This window comes from Bos mutus, chromosome 6 (assembly GCF_027580195.1).
Source record: "Bos mutus isolate GX-2022 chromosome 6, NWIPB_WYAK_1.1, whole genome shotgun sequence".
Lineage (NCBI taxonomy): Eukaryota > Metazoa > Chordata > Mammalia > Artiodactyla > Bovidae > Bos > Bos mutus.
This window is the reverse complement of record NC_091622.1, coordinates 7,980,973-7,999,962: the sequence shown is the minus strand read 5'-3', so window position 1 is coordinate 7,999,962 and position 18,990 is coordinate 7,980,973.

The following is an 18,990-nucleotide window of genomic DNA, read 5'->3' as shown; positions in this document are numbered from 1 at the left end:
GAGTCTGTTGTTCCATGTCCAGCTCCAACTGCTGCTTCTTGACCTGCATACAGATTTCTCAGAAAGCAGGTCAGGTGGTCTGGTATTCCCATCTCTTGAAGAATTTTCCAGAGTTTGTTGTGATCCACACAGTCAAAGGCTTTGGCATAGTCAATAAAGCAGAAATAGATGTTTTTCTGGAACTCACTTGCTTTTTCAATAATCCAACAGATATTGGCAATTTGATCTCTGGTTCCTCTGCCTTTCCTAAATCCAGCTTGAACATATGGAAGTTCATGGTTCATGTACTGTTAAAGCCTGGCTTGGAGAATTTTGAGCATTCCACTGCTAGTGTTTGAGATGAGTGCAATTTTGTGGTAGTTGAGCATTCTTTGGCATTGCCTTTCTTTGGGATTGGAATAAAAACTGACCTTTTCCAGTCCTGTGGCCACTGCTGAGTTTTCCAAATTTTTTGGCATATTGAATGCAGCACTTTCCACAGCATCACCTTTGAGGATTTGAAATAGCTCAACTGGAATTCCATCACCTCCACTAGCTTTGTTCATAGTGATGCTTCCTAAGGCCCACTTGACTTTGCATTCCAGGATGTCTGACTCTATGTGAGTGATCACACCATCGTGACTAACTGGGTTGTGAAGATCTTTTTTGTATAGTTCTCTGTATTCTTGCCACCTCTTCTTAATATCTTCTGGCATACCATTTCTGTCCTTTACTGTACCCCTCTATTTTGTTTTTTCTTATTTGGCAAGTATTAAAAAAAAATTAGATTTTTACTTAGTCTCCAATCTCAGATGTAGAGAAAAAGAATGGAAGAAATTAAACATTTTGTTGCTATTTCTATTTGAAATAATTCTAATAATTTACAGCTATAAAAATACTTGTAAAAATAAAATCAAATTATAAAATTTTAAAACTTTAAATTCTCATACATGATTACTATATAAAGTTATTTTATATGTAATGTCTATAATCTACTACAAAAGAATATTTTCATAAATACCTAAATTTATCTGTAGTTAATATACTTATGGGGCTTCTCTGGTGGCTCAGAGGGTAAAGCATCTGCCTGCAGTGCGGGAGACCTGGGTTTGATCCTTGGGTCAGGAAGATAAGCATTTTGCTTTCATTGGTCATATTGTGAAATGTTTTCATACAAAATGACTTAAAACTAGAGACAACATGTAGAATAAATAACTATGATCAAATAAAAGGTAAATAACACTGTAAAAGAATTTTAATCTAAAATAGAACCAGAGAATACAAAATGGAGAAACACACACATATGCCTTCCAGAAGACAAAATTTAAGGATTAAGAGACTGATTTTCTGCAAGTGCCTTACATGCAATAAAATGATAGGATGCATTCAATTTTATTGGATGACCTGGGAAGGGGGGAAGGTAATCAGAGGTTGTCTTATATCAATCACAGAAAGTTTTGACAGAGGTATCAACAAGATATGACCCAGGTGTTAGGTTGATCTCACTCAGTGAGCTGAACTGAACTTTGTTTGTGTGACTGGACTAATTTTGTATATTCAGGAAGTTTTCAAGACTGTCGTCATTTGTGTTTGATTTTCACTTATTCCAACTGAACTCTCCCTTCTTTACATTTCCTGCTCATAAATACTATCTAACCCAAACCCTAGTGAATTAACTTGTAGTTTGCTACAATTTGTTTGCAATTCCTCTGCTATTCCCAAATAAACTCATCTTTTTGAGCTTGCCTTATTTTACCTCTTTATTTTGGTGAAGAACAACATAACTGTTCAGTGTTTGTTTTTATTTATAAGATTTTATTTTTCTAGGATTTTTTTTTTTTTTTTTTTAGGTTTACAATAGAAACTGAGAGCAAGGTACAGAGATTTCCCATATACCAGATGACCTACACATGCATAGCCTCCCTAGTTATCAACATCAGTATAAATCACCAGAGGCTGCTTTCTTTTTAAACCAAGAATGAGCTATGATTGATACATCAAAATCACCCAAAGTCCATAGTTTACATATGGGTTCACCCTTGGTATTCATGGGTTTGGACAAATGTGTAATGACATATATCCATTATTACAAGATCATACAGAGTATTTTCACTGTTCCTAATATCTATGCTCAAGCTATTCATCTATTCATACCCCTCGCAACCACTGCAGTAGTCTTGCCTGGAAAATCTCATGGATGGAGGAACCTGGAAGGCTGCAGTCCATGGGGTCGCTGAGGGTCAGACAGGACTGAACGACTTCACTTTCGCTTTTCACTTTCATGCATTGGAGAAGGAAATGGCAACCCACTCCAGTGTTCTTGCCTGGAGAATCCCAGGGATGGGGGAGCCTGGTGGGCTGCCATCTATGGGGTTGCACAGAGTCGGACATGACTGAGGTGACTTAGGAGCAGCAGCAGCAGCAACCACTCATCTTGTTTTCCCCATAGTTTTGCCTTTTCCTGAGTGTTATACAGTTGGAACCATATAGTATGTATCCTCTTAGGATTGCCTTTATCACTTAGAAATATACATTTAATTTCTTCATGTCTTTTTATGGCTTGGTAGCTCTCTCTCTTTTTTTTTTTTTAATGTTGAATAGCATTCCATTATCAAGATGTACCACTGTTAGTTTATACATGTACCTACTGAAGGAGATCTTCTTGCTTCTAAATTTTGGCAATTAAAAATAAAGTTGCTGTAAACATCCTTGTACAGGTTTTAGTGTGGATATAAGTTTTCAACTCCTTTGAGTAAAAATCTAGGAGTGCAATTGCTGGACATAGTAAAAGTGTGTTTAGTTTTATAGGTAATCCTCAAACTGTCTTTCAGAATGGCTATAATATTTTTCATCCCCACCAGCAACGAATGACGGAGAAGGCGATGGCACCCCATTCCAGTACTCTTGCCTGAAAAATCCCATGAACGGAGGAGCCTGGTGGGCTGCAGGCCATGGGGTCGTGAAGAGTCAGGACACGACTGAGCGACTTCACTTTCACTTTTCACGTTCATGCATTGGAGAAGGAAATGGCAACCCACTCCAGTGTTCTTGCCTGGAGAACCCCAGGGATGGGGGAGCCTGGTGGGCTGCCATCTATGGGGTCGCACAGAGTCGGACACGACTGAAGTGACTTAGCAGCAGCAGCAGCAGCAACGAATGAAGGGTCCTGCTGCTCCACACCCTCCACAGTATTTGGGTGTTGTCTGTGTTCTGGACTTTAGCAATTCTAATACATGTATAATAGTATTTCAATGTGGTTTTAATTTTGCATTTCTCTTATGACATGCAATGTGAAACAACTTTTGGAACAGTTTTAATTTTGTTAAAATATATGAAATTTTGGAGGTAACATATTTTTTCTTTTTTTTCCTTTTTTTAATATAAATTTATTTATTTTATTGGAGGTTAATTACTTTACAATATTGTATTGGTTTTGCCATACATCAACATGAATCTGCCACAGGTATACACGTGTTCCCCATCCTGAAACCCCCTCCCAGCTCCCTGCCCATACCATCCCTCTGGGTCATCCCAGTGCACCAGCCCCAAGCATCCAGTATCATGCATCAAACCTGGACCGGTGATTCATTTCATATATGATATTATAAATGTTTCAATGCTGTTCTCCCAAATCATCCCACCCTCTCCCTCTCCCACAGAGTCCAAAAGACTGTTCTATACATCTGTGTCTCTTTTGCTGTCTCGCTTACAGGGTTATCGTTTTTTTAAAAATAATTATTGAATTGTAACTTGTGAAGTTTCATCTACAATGCCAAATATTTTAATGACTATGGGCAATTCTTGGCCTCCATAGGTCTGAAAATTCAGATTACAATTTTGATGATAGAAATCTAAGATTTCATAACTCTTAAGGATTTGACACAAGATGAAACATGATTGGTATTTTAACTGTAAACTGAATGTGGTGGTGGTGGTGGTGGTTTAGTTGCTCAGTTGTGCCTTATTCTTTGCAACTTCTATGTAGTGGAGTAGAATTATTTATAGTTAATTAAAAAAAAACATGTAAAGCATGGTGGATTGTAATTGACTGAAATTCTGATTAACTGACTGCTGACACCTATATTCAATAGCATTATGTGAGACTGTGAGCCATTTTCCTAGCAAGTCCTAAGTAATTTTCTGTTTTACTAATATTGTTTTCTCAATTGTATTGGTTTTCCCTGATAGCTCAGTTGATAAAGAATCTGCCTCCAATGCAAGAGACCCTGGTTCGATTCCTAAGTCAGTAAGATCCGCTGGAGAAGGGATACACTATCCACTCCAGTATTCTTGGGCTTTCTTATGGCTCAGCTGGTAAAGAATCCACCTGCAATGTGGGAGACCCGGGTTTGATCCCTGAGCTGAGAATATCCCGTGGAGAAGGGAACAGCTACCCACTCCAGTGTTCTGACCTGGAGAATTCCATGGACTGTATAGTCCATTGGATTGCAAAGAGTCGGACACAATTGAGTGACTTTCACTTTCACTGATTTTTCAAGTATTGGTTTCCAGCCCCTTAATCAAATCATCAATTCAATGGCTAGCATATTTTCAAGGCAAGTAACCAAAATGAAGATTTTTGTTTAATAAATGCTATATTTTCCTGATGTGACTCTAGATATGCAGAATAAACCTATGAAAACTATAATCCTTAAGAAATTAAAAATTGTGAGTTTCAAAGATCCTGAATAATGATTACTTATCTTTACAATTCATGTGTTAGTTATAATCTCATGTCATAATCTCACAATTTAAGGTAAAGAGCTAAATCTATCAGATACTAATTGATATGCCCAAACTAGCAGACCTAATAACAAAAATATTTTTTCAACTATATATGGACATAGATGTATTGAAATATTTCATGTTTGGTCAAATGTCAGAAAGTTTTTTCTTACTCAGTTTTACTTAGGTAAAGTTGACAGAGAACACTGAAGAAGTTTAAGGTACACAACATAATGAATTGATTTATATATTTGTGAATATTATAGGTTACTAAAATGTCTAACATCTATAACCTAATAAACATAAAAAAATACATAGTATTAGAGAATGTTCTAATTTTATTCTTTTATATATATAGCCATCTGGTTTTAACAGAACTACTTATTGAATAGTCAAATTAACAGCATCACTTATTGAATTTACTCATTGTATACTCTTGATTTCTTTGCCATAGATTAACTGACCATATGGAACAATAGACTGGTTCCAAATACAAAAAGGAGTATGTCAAGGCTGTATATTGTCACCCTGCTTTTTTAACTTATATGCAGACTACATCATGAGAAACACTGGGCTGGAGGAAGCACAAGCTGGAATCAAGATTGCCAGGAGAAATATGAATAACCTCAGATATGCAGATGGCACCACCCTTATGGAAGAAAGCGAAGAAGAACTAAAGAGCTTCTTGATGAAAGTGAAAGAGAGCGTGAAAAGTTGGCTTAAAGCTCAACATTCAGAAAACTAAAATCATGGCATCTGGTCCCATCACTTCATGACAAATAGATGGGGAAACAGTGGAAACAGTGACAGACTTCATTTTCTTGGGCTCCAAGATCACTGCAGGTGGTGACTGCAGCCATGAAATTAAAAGACACTTGCTCCTTGGAAGAAAAGCTATGACCAACCTAGATAGCACGTTAAAAAGCAGAGACATTACTTTGCCAATAAAGGTCCATCTAGTCAAAGCAATGGTTTTTCCAGTAGTCATGTGCAGATGTGAGAGTTGGACTATAATGAAAACTGAACACTGAAGAGTAGATGCTTTTGAGCTGTGGTGTTGGAGAAGACTCTTGAGAGTCCCTTGGAAAGCGAGGAGATCCAACCAGTCCATCCTAAAGGAAATCAGTCCTGAATATTCATTGGAAAGACTGGTGCTGAAGTTGAAACTCCAATACTTTGGTCACCTGATGTGAAGAACTGACTCACTGGAAAAGACCCTGATGCTGGGAAAGATTGATGGTGGGAGGAGAAGGGGACAACAGAGAATGAGATGGTTGGATGGCATCACCAACTCTTTGGACATGAGTTTGAGTAAGCTCTGGAAGTTGGTGATGGACCAGGAAGACTTGTGTGTTGCAGTCCATGGGGTCACAGATTCCAACACAACTGAGTAACTGAACTGATATTGAGGTAGTTTCCCTCTATGTGCAATTTCTGGAGAGTTCTTATCATCAATGGTTGTTGAATTTTGTCAAAATTGTTCTGCATCCATTGAGAAGATCGTATGTTATTATTCTTTAATTTTTAATTTGGTGTATCACATTGATTGATTTGTGTATACTGAAGAATCTTTGCATTCTGGGGTAAAACTCACATGATCATAGTGTATGGCTCTTTCAATGTGTTACTGGATTCTGCATGCTACTGTTTTGTTGAGGATTTTTGCATCTATGTTCATTAGTGATACTGGTCTATAAATTTCTTTTTTGAGATATTTTTGTCAGGTTTTGCTATTAGCATGATGGTAGCCTTATGGAACAGATTTGGGAGTGTTCCTCCCTCTGCTATTTTTTTTTTTAAGTGTTAGAAGAATAGGTGTTAGCTTATCTCTGAATGTTTGTTAGAATTTCCCTGTGAAGTCATCTGATTCTGGAGATTTGTTTATTGACTTCATTACATGTGATTGGTTTGTTTATATTTTCTAATTCTTCTTGGTTCTGTCTTGGAAGGTTTTAACTTTCCAAGAATACATACATTTTTTCCACATTGTCCATTTTATTGGCACATACTTGGTTGTAATAATCTCTTATGTCAGTTGTGATTTCTCTGTTTTTATTTCTAATTTTATTAATTTGAATCCTTTCCATTTTTTTTTTCTTGAGGAGTCCAGCTAAAGGTTTATTAATTTTGTTTATCTTCTCAAGAAACCATTTTACTTTTATTGATATTTGCTATTGATTTCTTCATTTCAATTTTATTTATTTCTGCTCTTATGTTTATGATTCTTTCCTTCTACTGACCAGATTTCTTTGTTCTTCCTCCTTTAGCTGCTTTAGATTAGATTGTTTACTTGAGATTTTGTTTTGTTTTATTTTCTGAAGTGAGATTGAATGCTATAAGCTTCCTCTTACAACTGCTTTTGCTGTGTCTCATAGGTGTTGGATGATCATGTTTTCATTGTCATTTTTTTCTAAATGTCTTTTTATTTCCTCTTTAATTTCCATAGTGATGACTTGGTTATTTAGCAGTGCACTGTTTAGCTTCAGTGTGTTTGTGTGTGTGTGTGTGTGTGTGTGTGTGTATGTGTTTGTGTTTTAACATTTTTTTCCCCTGTGATTGATTTCAAGCCTTATAGCATTTGGGTCAGAAAAGATGCCTGATACAATTTCAATTTTCTTAAGATTTCCAAAGCTTGGTTTGTGGCCCAAGGTGTAGTATATCCTAGAGAATGTTCCTTGTGCACTTGTGCAGAAAGTATATTCTGCTTTAATATTTAATTGATATTTATAGGACATTAATTGAGTTAAATGAATCTGATCTATTGTGCTAGTTAAAGCTTGTATTTATTGTTGTTCAGTCACTAAATTGTGTCCGACTCCTTGTGACTCCATGGATTGCAGCACTCCAGGCTCCCCTCTCCTTCACCATCTCCAGGAATTTGCACACATTCACGTCCATTGAGCCAGTGATGCTGTCTAACCACTTCATTCTCTGCTGCCCCCTTCTCCTTTTGCCTTCAATTTTTCCAACATCAGGGTCTTTTCCAGTGAGTTGGCTCTTCACATCAGGTAGCCAAACTACTGGAGCTTCAGCTTCAACATCTGTCCTTCCAATGAACATTCAGGGTGGATATCCTTTAGGATATCTGTTGGATCTCCTTGCTGTCCAAGGGACTCTCAAGAGTCTTCTCCAGTATCACAATTCAATGTATCAATTCTTTGTGCTCAGCCTTCTTCATTACCAAACTCTTACATCTGTATATGACTACTGGAAAAATCATAGCTTTGATTATATGGATCTTTGTTGGCAAAGTGATTATCTTTGCTTTTTTAATACACTGTCCAGATTTGTCATAGTGTTCCTTCCAAGGAGAAAGAGTTTTTTAATTTCCTGGCTGCAGTCACTGTCTGCAGTGATTTGTGACCCAAAGAAAAGAAAATCTGCCACTGTTTCCACTTTTCACCTTCTATTTCCCATGAAGTGATTAGACCAGATTCCATGATCTTAGTTTTTTAATGTTGAAATTCAAACCAGTTTTTTTTTTTTTTTTTTTACCCTCCTCTTTCACCCTCATGAGGAGGCTCTTTAGTTCCTCTTCACTTTCTGCCATTAGAGTGGTATTATCTTCACATCTGAGGTTGATATTTTTCCTGGAAATCTTTTCTTTTATTAACATATCTTTATTTTTGATTAAATATAAAAATTCATATACATAGTCAATATGGAAATATTTTTTCTTTTAAAAATTAATTTATTTATTTTAATTGTAGGCTAATTACTTTACAATATTGTAGTGGTTTTTCCCATACACTGACATGAATCAGCCATGGGTGTAAATGTGTTCCCCATCCTGAACCCCACTCCCACCTCCCTCCCCATCCCATCCCTCAGGGTCATCCCAGTGCACTGGCCCTAAGTGCCCTTCTCATGTATCAAACCTGGACTGGTGTTCTATTTCATATATGGTAATATACATGTTTCAGTGTACTCTCTCAAATCATCCCACCCTCTCCTTCTCCCACAGAATACAAAAGTCTGTTCTTTACATTCCTGGCAATCTTGATTCTAACTTGTGATTCATTCAACTTGGCATTTCACATGACATACTCTGTATACACAGAGAAGGCAATGGCACCCCATGCCAGTACTCTTGCCTGGAAAATCCCATGGATGGAGGAACCTGGTGGGCTGCAGTCCATGGGGTCGCTAAGAGTCTGACATGACTGGATGACTTCACTTTCATGCATTGGAGGAGGAAATGGAAACCCACTCCAGTGTTCTTGCCTGGAGAATCCCAGGGACGGGGGAGCCTGGTGGGCTGCCGTCTCTGGGGTTGCACAGAGTCGGACATGACTGAAGTGACAGCAGCAGTAGCAGCAACTCTGTATACAAGTTAAATAAGCAGGGTGACAATATAAAACATCCTTGTTGGATGAATTTCTTTCCCAATTTAGAGCCAGTCAGTCTTTCCATGTCTGGTTCTAATCCCTTATGATTATATCATACAGTGGAGGTGATGAATAGGTTCAGGGGATTAGGTCTGGTAAACAGAATACCCGAAGAACTACGGCCAGAGATTTGTAACATTGTACAGGAGGCAGTCACCAAAACTGTTCCAAAGAAAAAGAAATACATGAATGCAAAGTGTTTGCTTAAGGAGGCTCTACAAATAACCAAAGAAAGAAGATTTTCCCTTGTAGCTCAGAAGAGTCTTCCTGAAAGGCAGGAGACCTGGGTTTGATTCCTGGGTCAGGAAGATCCCCTGGAGAAGGAAATGGAAACCCACTCCAGTATTCTTGTCTGGAGAATCCTAAGGATAGAGGAGCCTGGCAGGCTACAGTCCATGGGGTTGCAAGAGTCGAACATGACTTAGTGACTAAACCACCACCAAAGAAAGAAGAGAAATGAAAGGCAAGGGAAATACACCCAACTGAATACTGAGTTTCAGAGAATAGCAAGGAGAGACAAGAAATAAACAGTGCAAAGAAATAGAGGAAAACAACAGAATGGGAAAGAATATAGATTTCTTTAAGAAGACTGGAGATATCCAGGAAAAATTTCACACAAGGGCGGACATGATAAAGGACAGAAATGGTAAGGACCTAACCGAAGCAGAAGACATTAAGATGAGATGGCAAGAATCCATAGAGGAACTTTACCCCCTGCCAAAAAAAAAAAAATGTCTTAATGACCTGTATAACCATGATGGTGTGGTCACTTGTCTAGACTCAGACATCCTGGAGTGTGAAGTCACATGGGCCTTAGAAAGCATTACTACAAATAAAGCTAGTGGGAGGTGATGGACTTCCAGCTGAGCTATTCCAAATCCTCAAAGATGAAGCTGTTAAAGTGCTCCACTCAATAACAAATTTGGAAAACTCAGCAATGGTCACAGGACTGGAAAAGGTCAATTTTCATTCTAGTCCTAAAGAAGGGCAATGCCAAAGAATGTTCAAACAGTACATGAATGGAGGACTTCCAGAAGTACAACTGAATTTAGAAAAGGCAAAGGAACCAGAGATTAAAGTGCCAGCATTTGCTGGTTCATAGAGAAAGCACCCTACTCCAGTACTCTTGCTTGGAAAATCCCATGGACGGAGGAGCCTGGTAGGCTGCAGCCCATGGGGTCGCTGAGGGTCAGACATGACTAAACGACTTCGCTTTCACTTTTCACTTTCATGCATTGGAGAAGGAAATGGCAACCCACTCCAGTGTTCTTGCCTGAAGAATCCCAAGGACAGTGGAGCCTGGTGGGCTGCCATCTATGGGATCACACAGAGTCGGACAAGACTGAAGCAACTTAGCAGCAGCAGCAGCAGCAGAGAAAGCACCCTACTCCAGTACTTCTGCCTGGAAAATCCCATGAAAGGAGGAACCTGGTAGGCTGCAGTCCATGGGGTCGCTAAGCGTTGGACACGACTGAGCGACTTCACTTTCATGAACTGGAGAAGGAAATGGCAACCAACTCCTGTGTTCTTGGCTGGAGAATCCCAGGGACCAGGGAGCCTGGTGGGCTGCCATCTACCGGGTCACACAGAGTCGGACATGACTGAAGCGACTTAGCAGCAGCAGCAGAGAAAGCAAGGGAATTCCAAGAAAACATCTACTTCTGTTTCATTGACTACACAAAAAACCTTTACTATGTGGATCACAACAAACTGTGGAAAACTATTCAAGAGATGGGAATACCAGATCACCCGACCTGGTTCTTAAGAAACCAAACCTGTATGTTGGTCAAGAAGCAACAGTTAAGACTAGCTATGGAACAACTCACTCATTGAGTTCAAAATTGAGAAAGCTTGTGTTTACTTATTTCTTTCCTGCCTGGATGATCTGTCCATTGTTGTAAGTTAAATTCTCCCACTGCTGCTGCTAAGTCACTTCAGTCATGTCCGACTCTGTGCGACCCCACAGATGGCAGCCCACCAGGCTCCACCATCCCTGGGATTCTTCAGGCAAGAACACTGGAGTGGGTTGCCATTGCCTTCTCCGAAATTCTCCCACTACTGTTGTGTAATTTGGAGTCCTTTATTTCATTGTCTTCTCTGATTGCCATGGCTTTCAGAGTTTTAGACTTTCAAAACTGCAATGAAAGTGGTGAGAGTGGAGATCCTGGTCTTGTGTCTGGACTTAGAGGAAATGCTTTCAGCTTTTCACTGTTACATATGATGTACGCTATGGGTTTGTCATTTACGACCTCAATTATGTTGAGGTATGTTTCTTCTATACCAATTTTCTGGAGAGTGTTTGTCATAAATAGGTTTTCAATTTTGTCAAAAACTTTTTCTGCATCTGTTGAGATGATTATATCATTTTTATTATTCAATTTGTTAATGTGCATCACCGTGATTGGTTTCCAAATGCTGAAAAACATCCCTAAGTTCCACTTGATCTTGATATATGCTCCTTTTACTTTATTGTCAAATTCAGTTTGCTAGTGTTTTGTTGAGGAATTTTACATCTATATTCATCAGAGATATTATCCTGTAGTAGTTGTTGTTGTTGTTGTGTGTGTGTGTGTGTGTGTGTGTGGTTTTGGTATCAGGGTGATGGTGGCCTCATAAAATGAGTTTAAGAGAGTTTCTTCCTACAATTTTTTGGAATAGTTTCAGAAGGGTAGGTGTTAATTCTTCACTAAATGTTTGATAGAATTCCTGTGAAGCTTTCTGGTCCTAGACTTTTGTTTGTTGAAAGTTTTTTAATCATAGTTTTTTGTTTGTTTGTTTTGCTTTTTCAGTACTTGTGATTTGTTTGTTTATATTTTCTCTTTCTTCCTGGTTCAGTATTGGCAGATTATACTTTTCTAAGCATTTATCAATTTCCTCTTGGTGGCCCATTTTATTGACATTTAGTTGCTTGTAGTAGTCTCATAATCATTTGTATACCTGTGGTGTCTATTGTAACATCTCCCTTTTCATTTCTAATTTTATTTATTTGAGCCCTCTCCTTTTTTTTCCTTGATAAGTTAGGCTAAAAGTTTATTAAATTTTTTTATCTTTTCAAAGAACCAGATTTTAGTTTCCTTAATCACTGCTACTTTTTTGTTTCATTTCTATTCTAAATTGTATGATTTCTTTCCTTCTACTAAATTTGTGTGTGCTTTTTTGTTGTTCTTCTTTTTCTAATTCTTTTAGCTGTAAGGTTAGGTTTTCTGAGATTTTTTTTTTTTCCTGAGGTAAGATTTTATGGCTATAAACTTCCTTTTTAGAAGTGCCTTTGCTGCATCCTATTGGTTTTTAATCATCTTGCTTTTATTTTCATTTGTCCCTAAGGTACTTTTTAATTACCTTTTGATTTCTTAGGACATCCATTGGCTGTTTAGCAACATATTGTTTAGCCTCCACATGTTTTTGTGTTTTATAATTTGTCCCCCTTGTAAATGATTTCTTATCTCACAGCATTGTAGTCAGAAATTATGCTTAATATTATTTCAATTTTCTTAAATTTAACCATGGCTATCTTTGTGGCCCAGCATGTGATCAATCCTGGTCAGTGTTTTGTGTCTTCTCTGCTACGTGTAGATGGAATGGTCTGTAAGTATCAATTAAGTCTACCTGGTCTAATGTGTCATTTAAGTCTTGTGTTTTCCTGTTAGTTTTATGTCTGAATGATCTGTCCATTGGTGTAGGTGGAGTGTTAAAGTTCTCCACTGTTATTATATTACTGTTGATTTCCCCTTTTATAGCTGTTAGCATTTGTCTTGTATATTGAGGAGCTCTTGTGTTGTGTGCATATATATTTACAATTATAATCCTCTTCTTGGAATGATCTTTGACCATTGGGAAGTGTTCTTTGTCTCTTTTAACAATCTTTAAAGTCTTTTTTCTGATATGAGTATTGCCTCTCCAGCTTTCTTTTGATTTTCATTTGCATGCAGTACCTTTTTCCATACCCTCACTTTCATTCTGTAGTGTCCCTAATTCTGAAGTGGGTCTCTGGTAGATAACATCTATGCAGGTCTTAATTTTGTATCCATTTAGCCAGTCTCTGTCTTTTAATCTATTTACATTTAAGGTAATTATCAATATGTTTGTTCCTATTGTCATTTTCTTAATTGTTTTAGATTTGTTTTCTTATGTCTTTTCTCTTTGACTTTTGCTTTCTTCTCTTATGATCTGATGACTAACTTAATTTTGTGCTCAGATTTCTTTACTAATTTTGTGTGTATCTATTGTATATTTTTGGTTTGTGGTTCCATGATGTTTAGACACAGCAATCAACATATAATCAAACCTTTAAAATGCCCTGGTCTTTTTAATTTCAAATGCATTTCCAATATCCTGCATTTGTGCTCTCCTCTTTCATGATTCCTGGTTTTGATATCATATTTATATGAAAATTATTACCCACCTTTAAAATACATATTTGCCTTTACTGGTGAGTTTTTCCCTTCATAATTCTCTTTTTTCTAGCTGCCTTTTGTTGCAAAGCTGGTCTGGTTCTGCTGAATTGTCTTAGATTTTGTTTGTCTGTAAAGCTTTTGCTTTCTCCATTGAATCTGAATAAGAATGCAGCTGTATTTTTGGTTGTAGGTTCTCTTCTTTAATCACTTTAAATATATCATGGGGCTCTCTTATAGCCTTCAGAGTTTCTGCTGAGAAATCAGCTGATAACCTTATGGTAATTCCCTTGTGTTTTATATGTTGCTCTTAATATTTTTTATTTGTCTTTATTTTTTGTTGGTTTGATTACTATGTTTCTTGAGGTTTTTCTCTTTGGATTTATCCTGCCTGAGACTCTCTGCACTTCCCGAACTTGGGTAACTATTTGCTTTTCATGTTAGCGAAGTTTTCAGCTGTTATCTCTCCAAGTATTTCTCCAGGCCATTCCTCTCTGTCATTTTCTGGAATCCCTATAGTGTGAGTATTGGTGTATTTAATGTTGACCCAGAGGTCTCTTAGCTTGTCCTCATTTCTTTTCATTCTTTTTCTTTATTCAGTTCCATGGTAGTGATTTTCATCATTCTGTCTTCCAGCTCACTTATCCATTTTTCTGCCTCATTTATTATGCTATTGTTTGCTTCTAGTGCATTTTAATTTCAGTTATTTTATTTATCTCTGTTTGTTCTGAGATCTTCTAGCTCTTTGTTAAGCAGTTCTTTTATCTTCTTTATCTGTGCCTCCATTCTTTTGCTGAGTTCTGGGATCATCTTTACTATAATTACTCTGAATTATTTTTTGATTATATTGTCTATTTCTACTTCATTTAGTTGTTCTTCTGGGGTTTATCTTTTTTCTTTATCTGAAATATATTCTTCTGCTGTCTTATTTTGTCTCTTTTTCTGCATATAGTCTCCATTCCAGAGGCTCCAGGATTGAGGTCCTCTTTCTTCTGATGTCTGTGGTTCTCATCCTTCTGGTCTCTGCTTCCTGTTGGCTGAGGCTGGTCCAAGAGGCTATGTAGGCTTCCTTGTGTGAGGGATTGGTGCCTTCACACTGGTGGGTGGAGCTGGGTTTTGTCCCTCTGGTGGGCAAGACCATGTCAAGGAGTGTGTTTAGAGGTGTCTCTGAGGTCAGGAAGACTTTAGGCAGCCTGTTGATAGGTGAGGCTGTATTTCTGCCTTATGGGGCTGTTTTTCTGCCCTGTTGGTTGTTTGGTCTGAGGCCTTCCAGACCTGGAGCCAACAGTCTGTTGGATGAGGACAGACATTGTTGTCAAAATGGCAGCCTCTGTGAGAGCTCACACCCAAGAGTACTCCCCAGTATCTCAGCCACCAGGTCCTTAAACCCACAGTGAACCACAGCCACCCCTTTGACTTTCCAGAAGACACTTCAAGACCAGCAGGTAGGTCTGGTTCAGGCATCTATGAAGTCAATAATTTTTTCCTGGGTGCCAGTGTGCATGAGACCTTGTGTGTGCCCTCCAAGTGTTTTGTTTCTGTTTTCTCCAGTTCTGTGGAGCTCCTGCAATCTAGCTCCACATGCATTCAAAACCAAATGCTCTGGGGACTTCTCCTCCCAGTGACAGTCCCTTATAATGGGGAGCCTGATGTAGATTCAGAAATCTTAATCCTGTGAGAGACCCTCTGTAACAATTATTTTCCAGTTTTTTCATTGCCCACCTGGTGGGTATAGGATCTGACTACAAATTGAATGGGCCTCTCCTAGTATCTTGTGGCTTCCTCTTTATCTTTGTAGGTAGAATATCATTTTTTGCAGGTTGCAGTCCTTTTTAGTAAATGGTTGTTTAGCAGTTACTTTTGATTTTTTTGTTTTGTTTTTGTGAGAGGAGCTGAGTTCAAGTGCTTCTACTTGATAATCTTTTCTCTAATCCCTTTAATTCTTTTTTGAAAATTAAGAAGTAAGTTTGTACTTGCTGGCTTAAAATTTGGCAATATTGTCTAATGCCTTGAAACAATCTATATTTAATATCCCTCCCTTAAAAATAAACTCCTTCTCTCATAGCTCAGTCAAAATTGCCCTTTGCTTTTTCTATTCATTGTTTCTATGTTCTTGAGCATCTAAGGTTTTCAAAAATTTTGTGTATCATTTTTCCTTCTGGCTGTAAACAATTTTCCCTTTTTAATGGTTTCTCAGTAGCTAAGTGCACGCAAGGCTAATCTGAAGCATCAACCATAATTTAAATTATTTCACTCATCCTCATACTTGTTTAAGTGACTTTTCTCTGTCTTTTGATAATGTACACATTTAATCCTAGTATAGAATGCTTAATTAAGTTTTTAATTAAAATATCTCTATAGACTTTTAACTCTACACAAAATAGTAGATGTATTTTAATATTTTTTAATCTACTGTTTCCTTCTCCAGGGGATCTTCCCAACCCAGGGATTGAATCTGGGTCTCCTGAATTCCAGGCAGATGCTTTAACCTCTGAGCCACCAGGGAAGTCCCATTGGGAAACTACTCAATATTTAATATATGCTTGATGACACAAAATTAAATATGTTCTTCACTTCAAGAATCATATCTGTCTTTTGTCGAAAATTGTGTGGTGTTTATGTAATTATATCTCTGAAAATCCAAGCAAGAATATGGATTTGTAATATTTATAGTTAAATATGAAATAAATGAACTTACATATGTCAGTATAGAGAAAGTTTATTTTTTGTTATTGTTGGTTTTGTTATGTATCAATTGGCTAGACTGATAAATTCCAAACAACTTTTTTTCCTAGTAAGCTTCCAGTGGACTAAAAGAGTTATTCACTCCTTTATGTTAGAAAGTGGAAAGGAGACGGCAGCCATTTTGTAACACATACACACTTTGTTCCAGTAGTTCAGTCACACAAGAGTGTAGGTGCTGCTGTCCAGAAATTTTATAGATGTAATTAAAGTTCCCAAAAGACTAATTCATAGAAAATGAAAATGGAAGCCACATGTACCTGGCTTTATCAGGTGGGTGCCCTTTAGAGAGGGGCAAGGCCTTTTCTAAACTCCAAAGACTTAAATGCTATGAAATTTGAAAAAGACTTAAATGCTGTGAAAGTGCTACACTCAATATGTCAGCCAGTTTGGAAAACTCAGCAGTGGCCACAGGACTGGAAAAGGTCAGTTTTCATTCCAGTCCCAAAGAAAGGCAATGCCAAAGAATGCTCAAACTACCACACAATTGCACTCATCACACATGCTAGTAAAGTAATGCTCAAAACTCTCCAAGTCAGGTATCAGCAATACATGAACCATGAACTTCCAGATGTTCAAGCTGGTTTTAGAAAAGGCAGAGGAACCAGAGATCAAATTGCCAACATCCACTGGATTAGGAAAAAACAAGAGAGTTCTAGAAAATCATCTATTTCTGCTTTATTGACTATGCCAAAGCCTTTGACTGTGTGGATCACAAGAAACTGTGGAAAATTCTGAAAGAGATGGGAATACCAGATCACCTGACCTGCCTCTTGAGAAACCTGTATGCAGGTCAGGAAGCAACAGTTAGAACTGGACATGGAACAACAGACTGGTTCCAAATAGGAAAAGGAGTACGTCAAGGCTGTCACCCTGCTTTTTTAACTTATATGCAGAGTACATCATGAGAAACGCTGGGCTGGAAGATGCACAAGCTGGAATCAAGATTGCCGGGAGAAATATCACTAACCTCAGACATGCAGATGACACCACCCTTATGGCAGAAAGTGAAGAAGAACTAAGGAGTCTCTTGATGAAAGTGAAAGAGGAGAGTAAAAAAGTTGGCTTAAAGCTCAACATTCAGAAAACTAAGATCATGGCAACCAGTTCCATCACTTCATGGCAAATAGATGGGGAAACAGTGGAAACAGTGGCTGACTTTATTGTTGGCGGAGCGGGGGTGGGGTGGGGTGGCTCCAAAATCACTGTAGATGGTGATCGCAGCCATGAAATTAAAAGACACTTACTCCTTGGAAGGAAAGTTATGACCAACCTAGACAGCATATTAAAAAGCAGAGTCATTACTTTGTCAACAAAGGTCCATCTAGTCAAGGCTATGGTTTTTCCAGTGGTCATGTATGGTTGTGAGAGTTGGACTATAAACAAAGCTGAGTGCAGAAGAATTGATGCTTTTGAACTGTGGTATTGGAGAAGACTCTTGAGAGTCCCTTGGACTGCAAGGAGATCCAACCAGTCCCTTGGACTGCAAGTAAATCAGTCCTGGGTGTTCTTTGAAAGGACTGATGTTGAAGCTGAAACTTCAGTACTATGGCCACCTCATGTGAAGTGTTGACTCATTGGAAAACACCCTGATGCTGGGAGTGATTGGGGGCAGGAGGAGAAGGAGACGACAGAGGATGAGGTGGTTAGATGGCATCACGGACTTAATGGACATGGGTTTGGGTAAACTCTGGGAGTTGGTGATGGACAGGGAGGCCTGGTATGCTGCGGTTCATGGAGTCACAAAAAGTCAGACAAGAATGAACAACTGAACTGAACTGAAAGACTTAAAACAGCAATTTGATCTGCAGTCACCTTCTCTTTTCTATGTCTCATCCCTTCTCAGCTACTCACTGCATTTGGAGTGGTTTAGTCAGCTCCCAAAATTGTATAAGAAAATTTCTCATAGTAAATTATATGTGTGTGCATGTGTGTGTTTTTATACTCTATTTCTGTTCCTTGGTCAACCTTGACTGATATAAATTTAAACTGTTTCTATATAGTTAGAATTTTAACTGTTTCTAATATACTTGTAATGCATTTGGTAATTTATCTATTTGACATTTGTGTAAATGTACTAAATTACACATTTTATAGAAGGAAAACATTTCTTACTGCTGAACTCAGTCATAGGTGTCCTCAGAGGCCAGAAACAATGGAGGAGGTGAGGCCTCTGGCCAGCTGGGAAAGTACATTGACATTCAGATAACATTTAATAAGTGATATCAGGACATTCAAAAAGAGTTCGATAATGTGCTATTCAAATGAACTATATTTGCCCAACATCCCTCAGTCCCTGTGCTTCTAGTTACAAACCATAGATCGACATCCTTCATTCTCTTTCTGCAGCTCGCCTGATACCCTGCTGCATTCACTATTGTCCAAAGTTGCCCGAAATGGAGCTCTGACCCTTAGTTGTAACCACAAGAAACATTTTCATACTTGGAAAGAAGAAGAGGAAGAGGGCAAAGTGAATATTTGACAAAGAAAGCTGCAAATTCTCTACCTGAGAATTTCATGAGGATACATCTGTTATGATATCATGTCCAGTATTTGGTTGGATGAATAGTAGAGGCTTCCTTATTGCTGACACGCATCCACCTCTCACTGAGAGAAGAGCGAGGCTTTGTTATTTAATTGAGGGTAACAAAAGAGAATGTGTTAGATATCACTATAATATTATGTGTCTTTATTCCATTTATGTTTTGTGGTTTCACACCAAAAAAATATGTTTGTTAAGCATGGAGATACTTCATTTCAGGAAA